Genomic DNA, 12,575 nt, shown 5'->3' on the forward strand with positions numbered 1-12,575 from the left:
AACAGCCGCAGCCCTGGAGCTGGGGAACGTTGCCTCTTTCTCTGGCCACGGCAGCCCTGCATATCCTGAATTCCCACCCCCCTCTTCTCACCCCACTACCCCCTCCCACCTACCCCCGTTCCCTTCAAGACCACCATCTCAATTTACATGCATCTCTTCTTCAGGGTCCAAGCACTTAATTTGTGCAGCCACGCCTGCGCATCTCCACAAATTAGGTGGGTGGCCCTTCATTCTCTTGCGTGTGGCCGCCCAGGCGCGCACCTTAGAGGGAACTATCTGCGGAATACCTGAATGGAGCTTGAAGACCACAGTTTGAGAACCTCTGGTCTACATTATAGCAGCACAGCTGCAAGGCCATAGCTATGCTGCTGTCGTGTAGCCATACACTAAGTCGGGAGACCCGAGCTCCATCAGCACATCTGTAAGATTTCCTGTGTGACATTTAGGGTATGTCTATGCTTAAATCGCTACAGTGGCATAGATGCAGCACTGCAGATTCACCACTATAGAGCTTCAGTATAGTAGCTACCTAGAACAGGTGTTCTCTCATTGGCGTAGGCAATCCACCCTCGACAGAAGGATTCCTAGTGCTGTCTATACTGGGGGTTAGGTCACAATAGCTACATCTCTCAAAGGTGAGGATTTTTCATACCCCTGAGGGACAAACCTATACCAATGTACCAGTGTGGACCAGCCCTATGGAAGTCCACAAGCATCTGTGAAACGGGAATACTTACCCACCTCTCAGAAATGTGGTGAGATGTATTATATTAATATTTATTACAATGCTTTGAGTTCCTTGGATAGAGAAGCATTTTTTCAACAGGAAAAAGTTCTAACTGCCAACCTATACTTGTTGCATGGCAGAATTTCTGGGGTGATCTAGAGGGCCAGTCCTTATAGACTAAGGTTAACAACAACTGATCATTTCAACAGCCTCTTGTAGTACACAATCCGCACCCAGCCTAATGGACAGACTAGAGGAAGAAAAGGTTTCCTGACTAGCAAGATTATGTATAGCTTTTAAGACTCATGGAAAATGGATAAAATAACCTTTAGAACAGAAAATAATGAAATCTTGATCTAACTAGATTCTTCAGATTTTTTTAAAAGCTTGGATTTGTTTCTTTTTAACTTACCCATTGAATGTGGAAAGGCCTAATCCTAATGACAATATACACAGGCTTGTCAACATTTTATTTATTTTTATAACTTCAATGGATAATATCAAGTTTATTTTCAAGCATTTTTTCAATCACTGATTTAAATTTTCACAGTTGCAGGAAATTATAATCATTCAACTCCAGCATTATAACACATTTTATACACATTCACATGAGACTCTAATCTCTCAAGCAGTAATTTTCTCACTTTATCTATCTGTTAATTTTGACCATTGATTAAAAAAAAAACTAATCCTTCCAAGTCTACGCATACAGGTCTATGTCAGCAGCAGGGATATAACTCCCTCTTTGAAAGTATTTGTACAATTAAACATGCTTTTAAAATTGATTTCAAGATAAAGACTCATAAAAAGAATTGGAAGACTATTCACCATCTCTGTAATGGCATGTTCTACAGCAGTAACAATGATTTTTAAGTCTGAGTTCTTCCCCACAGTTAGAGTGCCATGCACATTTATGTTTTATGTATAAAAACAATTTAGAAATCACAATGAGAAGTAGAGTTGGTCTACAGAATGAGAGTGATCAGGTGCCAGTCATAAATCCCTAAGCACCACCACATACCCGATGCAGAGGAGTCAACTGCCAATGATGAAGGGTCCCTTCTAGATCTAACTCTCGAGGTACACTGGCAAATTCATGATAAGTTGCACCAATCTAACAAACCAGCCTCTCTGATGACAAGTTTTCTTGTCATGCACTGAGCACTTGAGAATATTTTGGTCTGTCAAGTGCCTTTTCTCCGTGGACAGAAAACCCTGCTACATTGGCACATAAGTTGAGCGACTTGCCAATGTCCCCCATTTGAAAAATGGGAGTGCTATATCCTTATCTCCAAGGTATTATGAACAGTTTAATGTGTCAGGTGTTCAAATAATATCACAATAAGCACGACAGAAAGGCATATACATACTACAAAAAACTATGTTAAAAGAATATTATCTAGGTTGCAACATCAAGCACACACAAAAATTATGAAATGCCAAATTTACAGTTGTCTGTGCAACCTTAATCTGTCCCTCTTGTTTACCTAACCTGTACACTGAATGTGGCAGGCGTTCCATGGAAAAAAATAATATGTCATTTAAAACAACAGTTGCATGGGCATCCATAAATCTGGCATTTCCTAACTTTTCAGTGCTTGACTTTGCAACCTAGATAACTGTCTTCTCATATAGCTTCCGGAGGGGATGAGAAAAGAAAGGGAGGTGGGTTGGTACAGCAAAGCAAGGCCTTACATGCAACACAATAGCATTTCTCTATTTGTTCATATTACCACTGATATAATGGTATTCCCATGCAGGAATACAACTCTGTCCACATTAAGTGCATCACTTTACTAGGAAAAAAAGTGTGCTAATTTGAGTTAAAATCCTAGCGCCGATGGGCAGTTTGTAGTATTCACATAAGTTAGTATGCCAAGATAAACCACAGGCTCCCCCTTAGCAGGGTGAGATAAAGACTATGGGGATTGTAGAGTTTGCCTCAACTTGTTATCTCAAATAAAAACTACAAACTGGCTTGCTTGTCTCTGTTGTGCACTGTTTGCCTCTCTGCTGTTCTATGATTCTGTAATTTTTAACATTTTACAATTCAGTTAAATCTGAATGGAATTTCACAAAACAAAGAAAAAGCACCTTTCTACCTTGACAGGATTACTCCAGTGCAAACAATGGAGGCATAAAGCTTCTCCAAGATTATAAGAAGAGTTAGGCAACCTATGTCCAGGATCACTACCAGGTCCTCTTATCATACTGAAGACAGTAACGGGATAATATAAAGAAATTGACACTTGAGGGCACATTGTATCCAAGCATTATGGTACTTGTCACCAACAGGGATCTATACCCCTGCAATACCTATTAAGTTAAAGGCAGTAGAGAAAATCCTGTCCGCCATAACCACAAAGCCAACAGGACTAAGAAGCAAGATTACTCAAGTGAGTAACGCAAGCAGAATTTGGTCCAGACTTCCCTTGATGTCAGAATATGTTACTCAGATGTACTGCACTTGCTTTATTTTTTTAAGAATTTAATCTTAGCCACATTAAAGGAATTTAAGTTAACATCTTAGCCTGTAAAACAAAATAGAAAATAGGTTGTATTACTTTTTCTGATTTGGGCAGCTTAGTTCTGTGTTCCCCGAACAGTAGGTCCAACCTATCAGTGGGTCATGGGAGGGATCTAGGTGGGTCACGCCCTCACCCTGCCACCAGCATCTCACTTTTCCTGGGCAGGACTCAGCAGTATGGGGTGTGAGATCCAAGCAGCAGCAGCAGAGAGGGTGTGGCCAGAGTCAGCAAGAAGACAGTCAACAATTTGCCCCACCCTGCACGTACCCAGAGACATTCCCCTAGCCCACTATACATGCTCTCACTTCTCCTGGCCCAGCAAGCAGCAGGATCCAGACAACAGCAGCAGCATGACAGAGGAAGTGCCTCTGTGGCACATGAAGGGCAGGGAGAGGTTGCTGACTGTCCCCCCTCTGGCTCCAGCCACTTCCTCTGTGCTGCTGCCGCCGTCACCCCCACAACCCCACAGATTTTGCTTCCCCTGGGCAGAATGCAGCAGCACAGGTAGCAACATCCAGGTAGCAGCAGAAGCATGGAGGAAGCAGCCGTGGCCGGTCAGCCAACAATCATTAATTAAAGATTAATTTTTAATTCCTGGAGACTCCAGGACAAACCAGGAGAGTTGGCAACAATCCCTGCCCATGAAGAGAGAGGAGCCAGCTGGGGCTACAGGATGGGGTAGGACAACTGAGAAGAGGAGTGGAGAGACAAACAGGGGGTAAAGGTGTGTTCCCAAAAAGGGACAAAATGCAGTTAGTGGGTTGCCTTAGTCAGAAGTTTGGGAAACATTGGTGGTTTAGTTTACTTTTTCAACTTCATTCATTTTAAAAAGTGAAATTAGACTGCTCAGTTTACTTTCCATGTTCGGTCCCCCTCACATTACAGTACTATGCAGTTGTGCTTATATTTCCAATACTGCAAAAGAATGTATACGCCCAGACAAAACACCGTTTTTAGTGACATTTTAGAAACATTTTTAAAACATTTGTATTCATATTAGGTATTGTAAGGGATTACCACCATTATAACCTTAAGACAAGACTGTAAAACCTGAGTGCCTAGAGTTAAGACTAACAAAGTGGCCCAGTTTTCAGAGGGACCGAGCACTCGCAGCTCCCACTGAATTCACTAGATGCTCAACACTTCTGAAAGCCAGGCCAATTAATGTTGAACTATGGATCTGATGCGTGACTTTAGGCACCCAAAAAAGTTTTGAAAGAGATCAATTAAAAGAGGGCCTTTTTTTTCTTATAAAGTATACAGGATGAAAGTAAACAGAACGTAGTCTATGGACTACCAGGAACTCGTAGAACATTAAAAATATGGAGGCTATTCTGAAATGCAGATTGTTTATGCTTTTAGTTTACACAAAACCCCTTATTTATATACATGCTAGCAAAGGGAGAACTAATTAAACTCTTATTCCTACTCAAAATGAGTCAGCAAGAAAGAGCAAAGACTGAGGCCTGTGAAGTATAATTGTTATACCTGCATTTTTTTTCAGCAGTGGCTCACACTGGTTCCGTATAATAATATTCTTAACATGTCATTTGAAGACATGGGCAGAGATACTTTATATGTGAAATTATTCCAAGAAATTCTAAATATTAACACAGTACTGAGTCAAGCTTCACACTTACCACATATTTGGACTTAAGGCACAATTGTACAGTAAGTTGAGATACGAGCACATTGTAAATGCTCAGGTTTCATATTCTTAATATTCTACACACAGCATTTTACTATTAAATTTGCATTTACACATGAAAGCAAGAGTGTTGTATGAGCTATTCAGTATAAATGATTCCAGGATGACTAACTGTCATTCCTTGAATCCTAACACAATGTGTTTTGTCATTAAACAGTACTTGCATTTGCTTTTCACCTTTGAGTCAACTGGGTCATAACTGAAAATGAGGTTAGTGCACTCATCCTATGCACACTAGTGGATACTGGCTCAGACCATAAATAACCTCCCAAAACCGTCTGATTAGGAGTCTCTGCTCAAGAAAGGGTCACCACTGAAACAAAAGTCAGCATTGAGGTGCACTGGCAGAGCAGGAGAGAAGATGCAGAACTAGTGTAGCAGGAGGTCAGAATTAAGGAACACAAGACAGAAGAGATTAAACTTGAACACCCAGTCTGCACTAGGTCCTAGCTGATGCTGTAAAGTTCTTGATTTTCATTAACATTAAATTCACCCACAATTTTTCCAATCTGATTTGAAATTTAAACTAGTCACAAACAAGTGTCAAAAAACTATTCAGTTTAGTCATTTCCATTACCATTAAAACCACTAGTTTCAGGCACATCTCTACCTCAATATAACGCTGTCCTTGGGAGCCAAAAAATCTTATCACATTAAAGGTGAAACCATGTTATATTGAACTTGCTTTGATCCACTGGAGTGCGCAGCCCCGCCCCCGCGGAGCACTGCTTTACCGCATTATACCAAATTCACGTTATATCAAGGTAGCAGTGTATTTAACTCAACTTGAAAAGTGTTCTGTTAGAAGTTGTATGCAAAGTCTCAGTTTAGGAATGAAAAGGAAGCATTAGGAGGCGTGAGGGAGAATGCATTATTTTTAAAATAATGCAACTGTAAAAATGAATGATTCCAGAGACTTGAGAGGTTTTGCTGTAGATCCTGCAAAGGCTTTTTTAAGTCAGGGTGGTTCAGCTTTACACACAGAAGACTGAAAGGTTTAAAGGTTCAACGCTTCAATTAGCAACTTTTCTCCCAAGTCTTGGAATTAAATATATATATTTAAAAAGAGAACACAAAAATAAAAATCCTTTTTCCTCTCAACTGCTAAGTCTCTTGATACATCATCATTCTCCATTCATACAGCTCCAAGTCAAAGTACTCTGAACCCCTAACCCAAGAACGTAGCCAAGACCTGTTTTTTAGTTTTTGTTTTTAAAAAACAACAGTTCCTTATTCAGGGCATCATGAACACACAAAACAGGTGCAAGGCTCGTTTCTCCCTCCCCCCACACTTCTTTTCCACATCAGCTAATTCATGCAACGTCCTGATCGATTTTAAGCATATAATAAAAAACCGAAAAAGGTGATCCAGTTTAAGAGATCTTGTTCTTAGTTAAGCAGCCTGTTTTACAGGTATCTTTCATGAGACTTAGAACAAAACTAAACAAGTTAAATATATGTTTCCCCTAAAAAGTTAGAAGAGGATCCGCCTTGATTTTGCATCTCCTAGAATCTGTCTTTTTAAAACAGAGCTTTAAACGTTTAAATGTCTCTGTGCCTCTGGGGAAAAATTACACATACATCTGAGGGCAGAACCTGCCCCAGTTTTATTTTAGAAGTTGTCTGAGCTTAATCATAGGCAGTGCCCATATTTTGCAATTGAGGTTCTTACAGTTTACTTCCCAGGAAAGTTCAAGTCACACTGCTCATTTGAATATTCATTGAACTATTTTGCATTTCTATAACACCTTTCCTTTATCTACATACAAACTTGTATGGGTTTAGTTAAACGAGGGCAAATCCCTGTGTGAACACACATTAAAACTGGCTGTCAGTTTAGCTTGCTCCTATTAGTTTAAAGGGGAAAGCTAAATCAATACGTTTAAATGGATTTAAAAGTGTCCACACACCAAGCAAGATGTATTGTCTTAACTAAATCTGTTTTTTTTTTTTAAATCATATTTTTAGTTAAACTGATGCATTTTTGTGTTTAGGGCAGTCCCCAGAGTCCTCAAAGCACTTTAAAGCTTGTCTACACAGAAGGTATGCCTATTTAACGAGGGATGTTATGTTAAAACTGATGCAACTTTACATGGCACTACTCTTGAATCTGCTTAAGAGCCAGGTTAAAACAGATGCAGCTTTGCTTGGCACTATTCTTGTACCATTTTAACCGTTTAGACCAGGCCTTAAGTATTATGGTTACCTACAAATTGTCTGTTTGAACTAGTTTCTAAATAAACCAGTAAAAAATGTTTGATTGAATTTGTCAACAGTTGTACAGCAGTAGTAGCTACCGGATGTAGACTCTGGGCTGCATTTGCCCTTTTGGGCAGGCTTGACTTAATGTTTACCTGTTTCTCTGAGCTTTCCCTGATTCTCCTTTAAAAACAGATTTCAATCTAACTTTTAAAAATTACTTTTTATTCCCTCCCTTTGATAAAAGAGATAAACATCACTGCTTCAAGGAAATGAGGAACCAAGCAAAACTTGCAATATAAGTAGTTTGCTTATACAAAAAAATTAATTTTCTTCAACTGGCAAATTGCTTATGCAAGAGACAGGCTATTTTTAGTAACAACGCTCACACCTTAACTTCTGACAATCCTCATATGTCACATGCAAATTGACACTCTTTGGAATAGTAGCCAACAAGGTGTTGATCTCCAGCAAATCTGCTCATTATAAAAATGTTTATAAAGTTAAGGAAACCTAATAATCCTAAAAGTTTCAAACATTTATAGATGTACCACATAAAAAGGATGTTAAGAGACTGAAGTCTCAGCAATGCGCACATATGTTCCTAAAACAAGACAATATTAGAACATAAAATGATAGTATTACTGTGCCAATAATTCTACAATGGAAGTTGCATGACTAATTACGCGAATTAGTCATACAGTTGTGAATTTTTCTCTTACAGTGTTCACAGCAGAGGGCAAGTTATGGGGAAAAACCAAAACCCTAACACCAACTCTAAACCAAACTGTAATGACTAAGAAATAAAGGTCTTAATTATTAATACTCTAACCCCATGCGGTTTCTTGTGAAGTGCATTTGTTTTGAAAGCAAGGATCATGCTGCTGTCATGTTGTTTAGCAGCATATTTCTAGACAATAAATACTTAAGTTGAGCAAACCAGGTAAGATCATATCATTTTAACATGCTCCCAGACTCTGAGACAGGTATAATATTGCTGAAGTTACTACTGCTGTCTAGCATCAATAGGTGTTTGCTTGTAAAAGGGACAACTTGAACTCCAATCATTTCCAAAAACTCAGTTAAATGTAGTTTCAGATACTATATCAGTTCCTGAGACCCTCCACAAATTTGTCAATTTACAATCACCTTTTCCTGTTTCTCTCCCAATTGCTGTACAAGAGGCCTAAACAAACTGGAGAAACATTAGGTAATGGTTTTTGCTGTTTATGCTATATAAAGAGCTGTAATAGGCACAAAGTAACTTAACATTTTAGAACATTTAAACCTTCCCATAAGATTGTGGCAAGCTGAAAATACTACAGCCTCTGAATTGGATTGAGATAGTACATCCCTGGAAAAGTAAACAGTAAACATTTTTTGTTTAAATCCACTAACACACTTCTCAACCGTACTTCATCATGTGTACCGCTTTTGAGATTCACATTTCCTGCAACCCCACATAAGCCAGGTCATGTATATAAGTGTAAACTATTAACATAAGGAATGCAACATCTTAACACCAAGATTTTAAGAACAGTGCACGATAACCACCTACATTATTACAAGTTTTCAGCTCTATTATGCTTCTTTGCTGTGTCTCCCTTTTTGGTTATGCCATATCTGGGTCTGAATAGTTAACATCCACTATATGTTGAGTAAACTTTTACATACCAACTCTCTAGCACTTTAGGTCACAAACCACCCCCTTGCTGCATTGTAGCATAATACAATACAATCATGAAAATGTCAAACATACAACATCATCATAATGGCAACCCAATTCTCAGCTACTGAAAGGTCAACATGCACCTAAGAAACCAGAGGTTTTAGTGTGTCTAGCAGCCTAAACTGGAAGAAAACTGCCTCTCAGCCACTGCTTCTTTATAAGTAAATGTCATATTCTATTGGCTATAACCCCCTTAGTTCCAACTGGAACTCCTGGGTTGCCATTTACACACACCCCCAGCTTTAGAATTATTCACAATCTGCTGCTGCTGTTTCTAGTCTACGTTTCTAGGACAGAAACCTATGAAATTTGGGGCAACAATTCAGCTGCTGACAGAGGAAAAAAAAGCAATGACTTCAAAATCAATCTCCCCACACACTTCAGAACAGCAGTAAGCACCATACACATCTTTTACTCAGACTGCTGGCTGTTTTTCCAAACAAAATGCATAATGACTGAGCCATCTTTTCAGCTCAAATTACACTGAAAGCTACTTGATACCACATTACCATCTTCATTTCCTTTAACCAAGAAACCACATTAATATATTACTTGTTTTTCCTCTTAAAAATTTTACATGTAAAAAATTAATGTGCGTAACCTAATTCAATGGTGCTGGTGTAATAATGCAACTGATTAGAAGATGCAAACAAACAAAGAGCTGTCACTTAAAAGGCAACAAAATGAAGTGTCTTCCCCTCCCCCAGCCCGCTGTCCCTGCAATAGAGGTTTCAGCAGCTCCCTGTTGCTGTGTGACCACCACAACCCCCATTTGTGCGGCGCTTCACCCCACCAACAACCCCCATTCCCTCCCCTTCAGCCATGTTTGCAGACAAGACAAAGTCACTTCGTATAGTTCCAATTCCTCCCTCACAGGGATGCTAGAAGGAAAAAACCCTGCTTTCTTACTTTTCAAATCAACTTCTTAAAAAACTGAACAAATGAATATTTCTGAAATGACGAGCCCTCATTTAATCAGCTTCGACTGTTACCCATCCTCTTCCCAGCACTGCTGCTGTGCAAGAGCCAAAAGGTGCTGCACCCGCCAAACACCCTCATCCCCAAACCAACAGATGTTTCTTTCACATGATCCCTACAGCCAACCCCCTCAAAGAAGAATGGGGTGGCACACAAGCCATCCCAGAAACCTGCAAAAACGGCCAAAATACCCCACAGAATAGAAGTTGTCTATGGGGAGAATGCTCAGCTCCTTACCAGAGTCCAGGACAACTTCAAAATACTGTACATCCCCCTTTTCCTCCCCTTCCTCCCCCATCGCTCCCGCACACACCCATTTGCTACTTTCTAGCACCATGACAGCTTTAGTTTCCCCACTGGCACACCCCAGACCACAGATGCTGGGTTTGCCTGGTGGTTTCCCCTCCTTACCCCGAGGCACAGCTAAAGGGGAGGGGGCCCAAAATATCAGCCCCCACCACAGGCCCCTTCACGCTCCCGGCATTTTCTCCCCCTAGCCCGAATTCTCCGCTCCTCCCGAGCCTCGGTGCAGCTACAGCTCCTCCTGAGACCCACAGCACGGGGGGAAGGGGAAATGCCCCACCCCGCCCCCTAGCTTCCAAGGCCCTCCAATGCCCTAGTTACCCGCCTCCTCCCCACCCCGCAGCACAGGGGGGGAGTCCTCCAGACGCTGTGGCTCCCCAGGAGCTTCCCCAGTTCATGCCCAGCTCGCCCCCGACCCAGCCTGCCCTCCCCAGCCTGGGGCCCCCCGTACCCCACCCAACCTGGGGCCCCAGGTGCACTGTTCTAGGGTGCCCCTCACTGGAGCTGCTGTGCCCCCCCCGCAGTACCCCAGACCCCCCCCCGCCTGCACCCCGCCCAGCCTGGGGTCCTGGTGCACTGCCATAGGGTGCCCCTCACTGGAGCTACTGTGCCCCCCCAGTACCCCAGACCCCCCCGCCTGCACCCCACCCAGCCTGGGGCCAGGTGCACTGCCATAGGGTGCCCCTCACTGGAGCTACTGTGCCCCCCCAGTACCCCAGACCCCCCCGCCTGCACCCCACCCAGCCTGGGGCCAGGTGCACTGCCATAGGATGCCCCTCACTGGAGCTACTGTGCCCCCCCAGTACCCCAGACCCCCCCGCCTGCACCCCACCCAGCCTGGGGCCAGGTGCACTGCCATTGGGTGCCCCTCACTGGGGCTGCTGTGCCCCCCCCCCGCAGTACCCCAGCCCCCCCCCGCCTGGGGCCCTGGTGCACTGCCATAGGGTGCCCCTCACTGGGGCTGCTGTGCCCCCCCAGTACCCCAGAGCCCCCCCCACACATACACACACACACACCGGTTGTGACCCCCCCGCTGCCCCTCAAGCCGGCCGAGCCCGTCCCAGCCCAGGCGGGGCGCAACGGGGCCCCGCCGCCGCCGCCCCTCCCCTCAGCCCGGCCCCTGACAGCTGCAGTCCGGCCGGGCTGGGAGCTCCGCTCACCTGCCGCCGCCGCCTCCGGCCTGCCCCCCGCGGAGCTAACGGGGGTGCGACAGCGACTCCGCCGGCCACACGGAGGGGGCGGCCCCGCGACGCTCCGGCTCCCGCGGCTGCTGCTGGGGCCCCGGCTCCCGCTGTGGGGCTGCTGGGCGCCCGGGGCCCGCCGCTCGGCTTGGCTGCGGAGCTCGGGTTCGGGCTCCGGCGGGGCGGGGCCGAACGAGGGGCGGTGTCGCCGCGGCCGGGCCCGGATCCCTCCCCCTCAACCGCTCGCAGCGCGGACGGCAGCCGCCATCTTCCCACCCTCCCCCCTGCCGCCAGCGGCCAGGCCGCGGCCCTTCCCCCTCCCGCAGAGCGCGGGGTCCTCCAGCCGCCAGGGCGGCGCCGCAGCCGCACGGGGCCGAGGGGGAACCACTCGCCGTCTTGGTAAAGAGTCCGTGGGCACCGCCGGGGGGGCCCAGGCACCGCCCTGCCCCCACTCCCAGCGCAAGGCTGCCTCAAGCACCCCCCCGCCCCTGGGACACATCCTCCGCCCCTCCCCCCTGCAGGGCCTGTGCGCCGCTTCCCACCGCCAGTTCCCCCGGGCAACTAGCCCCCGCCAGCGTACCCCGGCCCCTCCGGCAGACAGCCTGCAGCCAGGGTCACCGGCCCGCGAGCACCCCCCGTTCCCCGCAAAGCGCCGCCTCCCATGGCACCGGGTACCACCGAGCACCCACCCCCCGTTCCCCGCAAAGCGCCGCCTCCCATGGCACCGGGTACCACCGAGCACCCACCCCCCCTTCCCCACAAAGCGCTGCCTCCCATAGCACCCGGGTACCACCGAGCACCCCCCATTCCCCACAAAGCGCCGCCTCCCATAGCACCCGGGTACCACCGAGCACCCCCCCGTTCCCCGCAAAGCGCTGCCTCCCATAGCACCGGGTACCACCGAGCACCCCCCGTTCCCCGCAAAGCGCTGCCTCCCATAGCACCCGGGTACCACCGAGCACCCCCCGTTCCCCGCAAAGCGCCGCCTCCCATGGCACCCGGGTACCACCGAGCACCCCCCGTTCCCCGCAAAGCGCCGCCTCCCATAGCACCGGGTACCACCGAGCACCCCCCCATTCCCCGCAAAGCGCTGCCTCCCATAGCACCCGGGTACCACCGAGCACCCCCCGTTCCCCGCAAAGCGCCGCCTCCCATTGCACCGGGTACCACCGAGCACCCCCCGTTCCCCGCAAAGCGCTGCCTCCCATAGCACCCGGGTACC

General features: G+C 46.0%; 1 protein-coding gene across 7 annotated transcripts in view; it reads right to left on the minus strand.

Moving 5' to 3' along the window:
• The window catches only part of NCOA1 (nuclear receptor coactivator 1), a 344,103-nt gene extending 332,672 nt beyond the window's left edge, over positions 1-11,431 (minus strand). For all 7 annotated transcript variants that reach the window (XM_030555146.1, XM_030555143.1, XM_030555142.1 and 4 more), the window contains exon 1: positions 11,333-11,431. The gene's annotated coding sequence lies outside the window, so the exon portion shown is untranslated. The remainder of the gene's footprint in view (positions 1-11,332) is intronic.
• Between the last annotated feature and the right edge of the window lie 1,144 nt (positions 11,432-12,575).

Source organism: Gopherus evgoodei, chromosome 3 (genome assembly GCF_007399415.2).
Source record: "Gopherus evgoodei ecotype Sinaloan lineage chromosome 3, rGopEvg1_v1.p, whole genome shotgun sequence".
Classification (NCBI taxonomy): domain Eukaryota; kingdom Metazoa; phylum Chordata; order Testudines; family Testudinidae; genus Gopherus; species Gopherus evgoodei.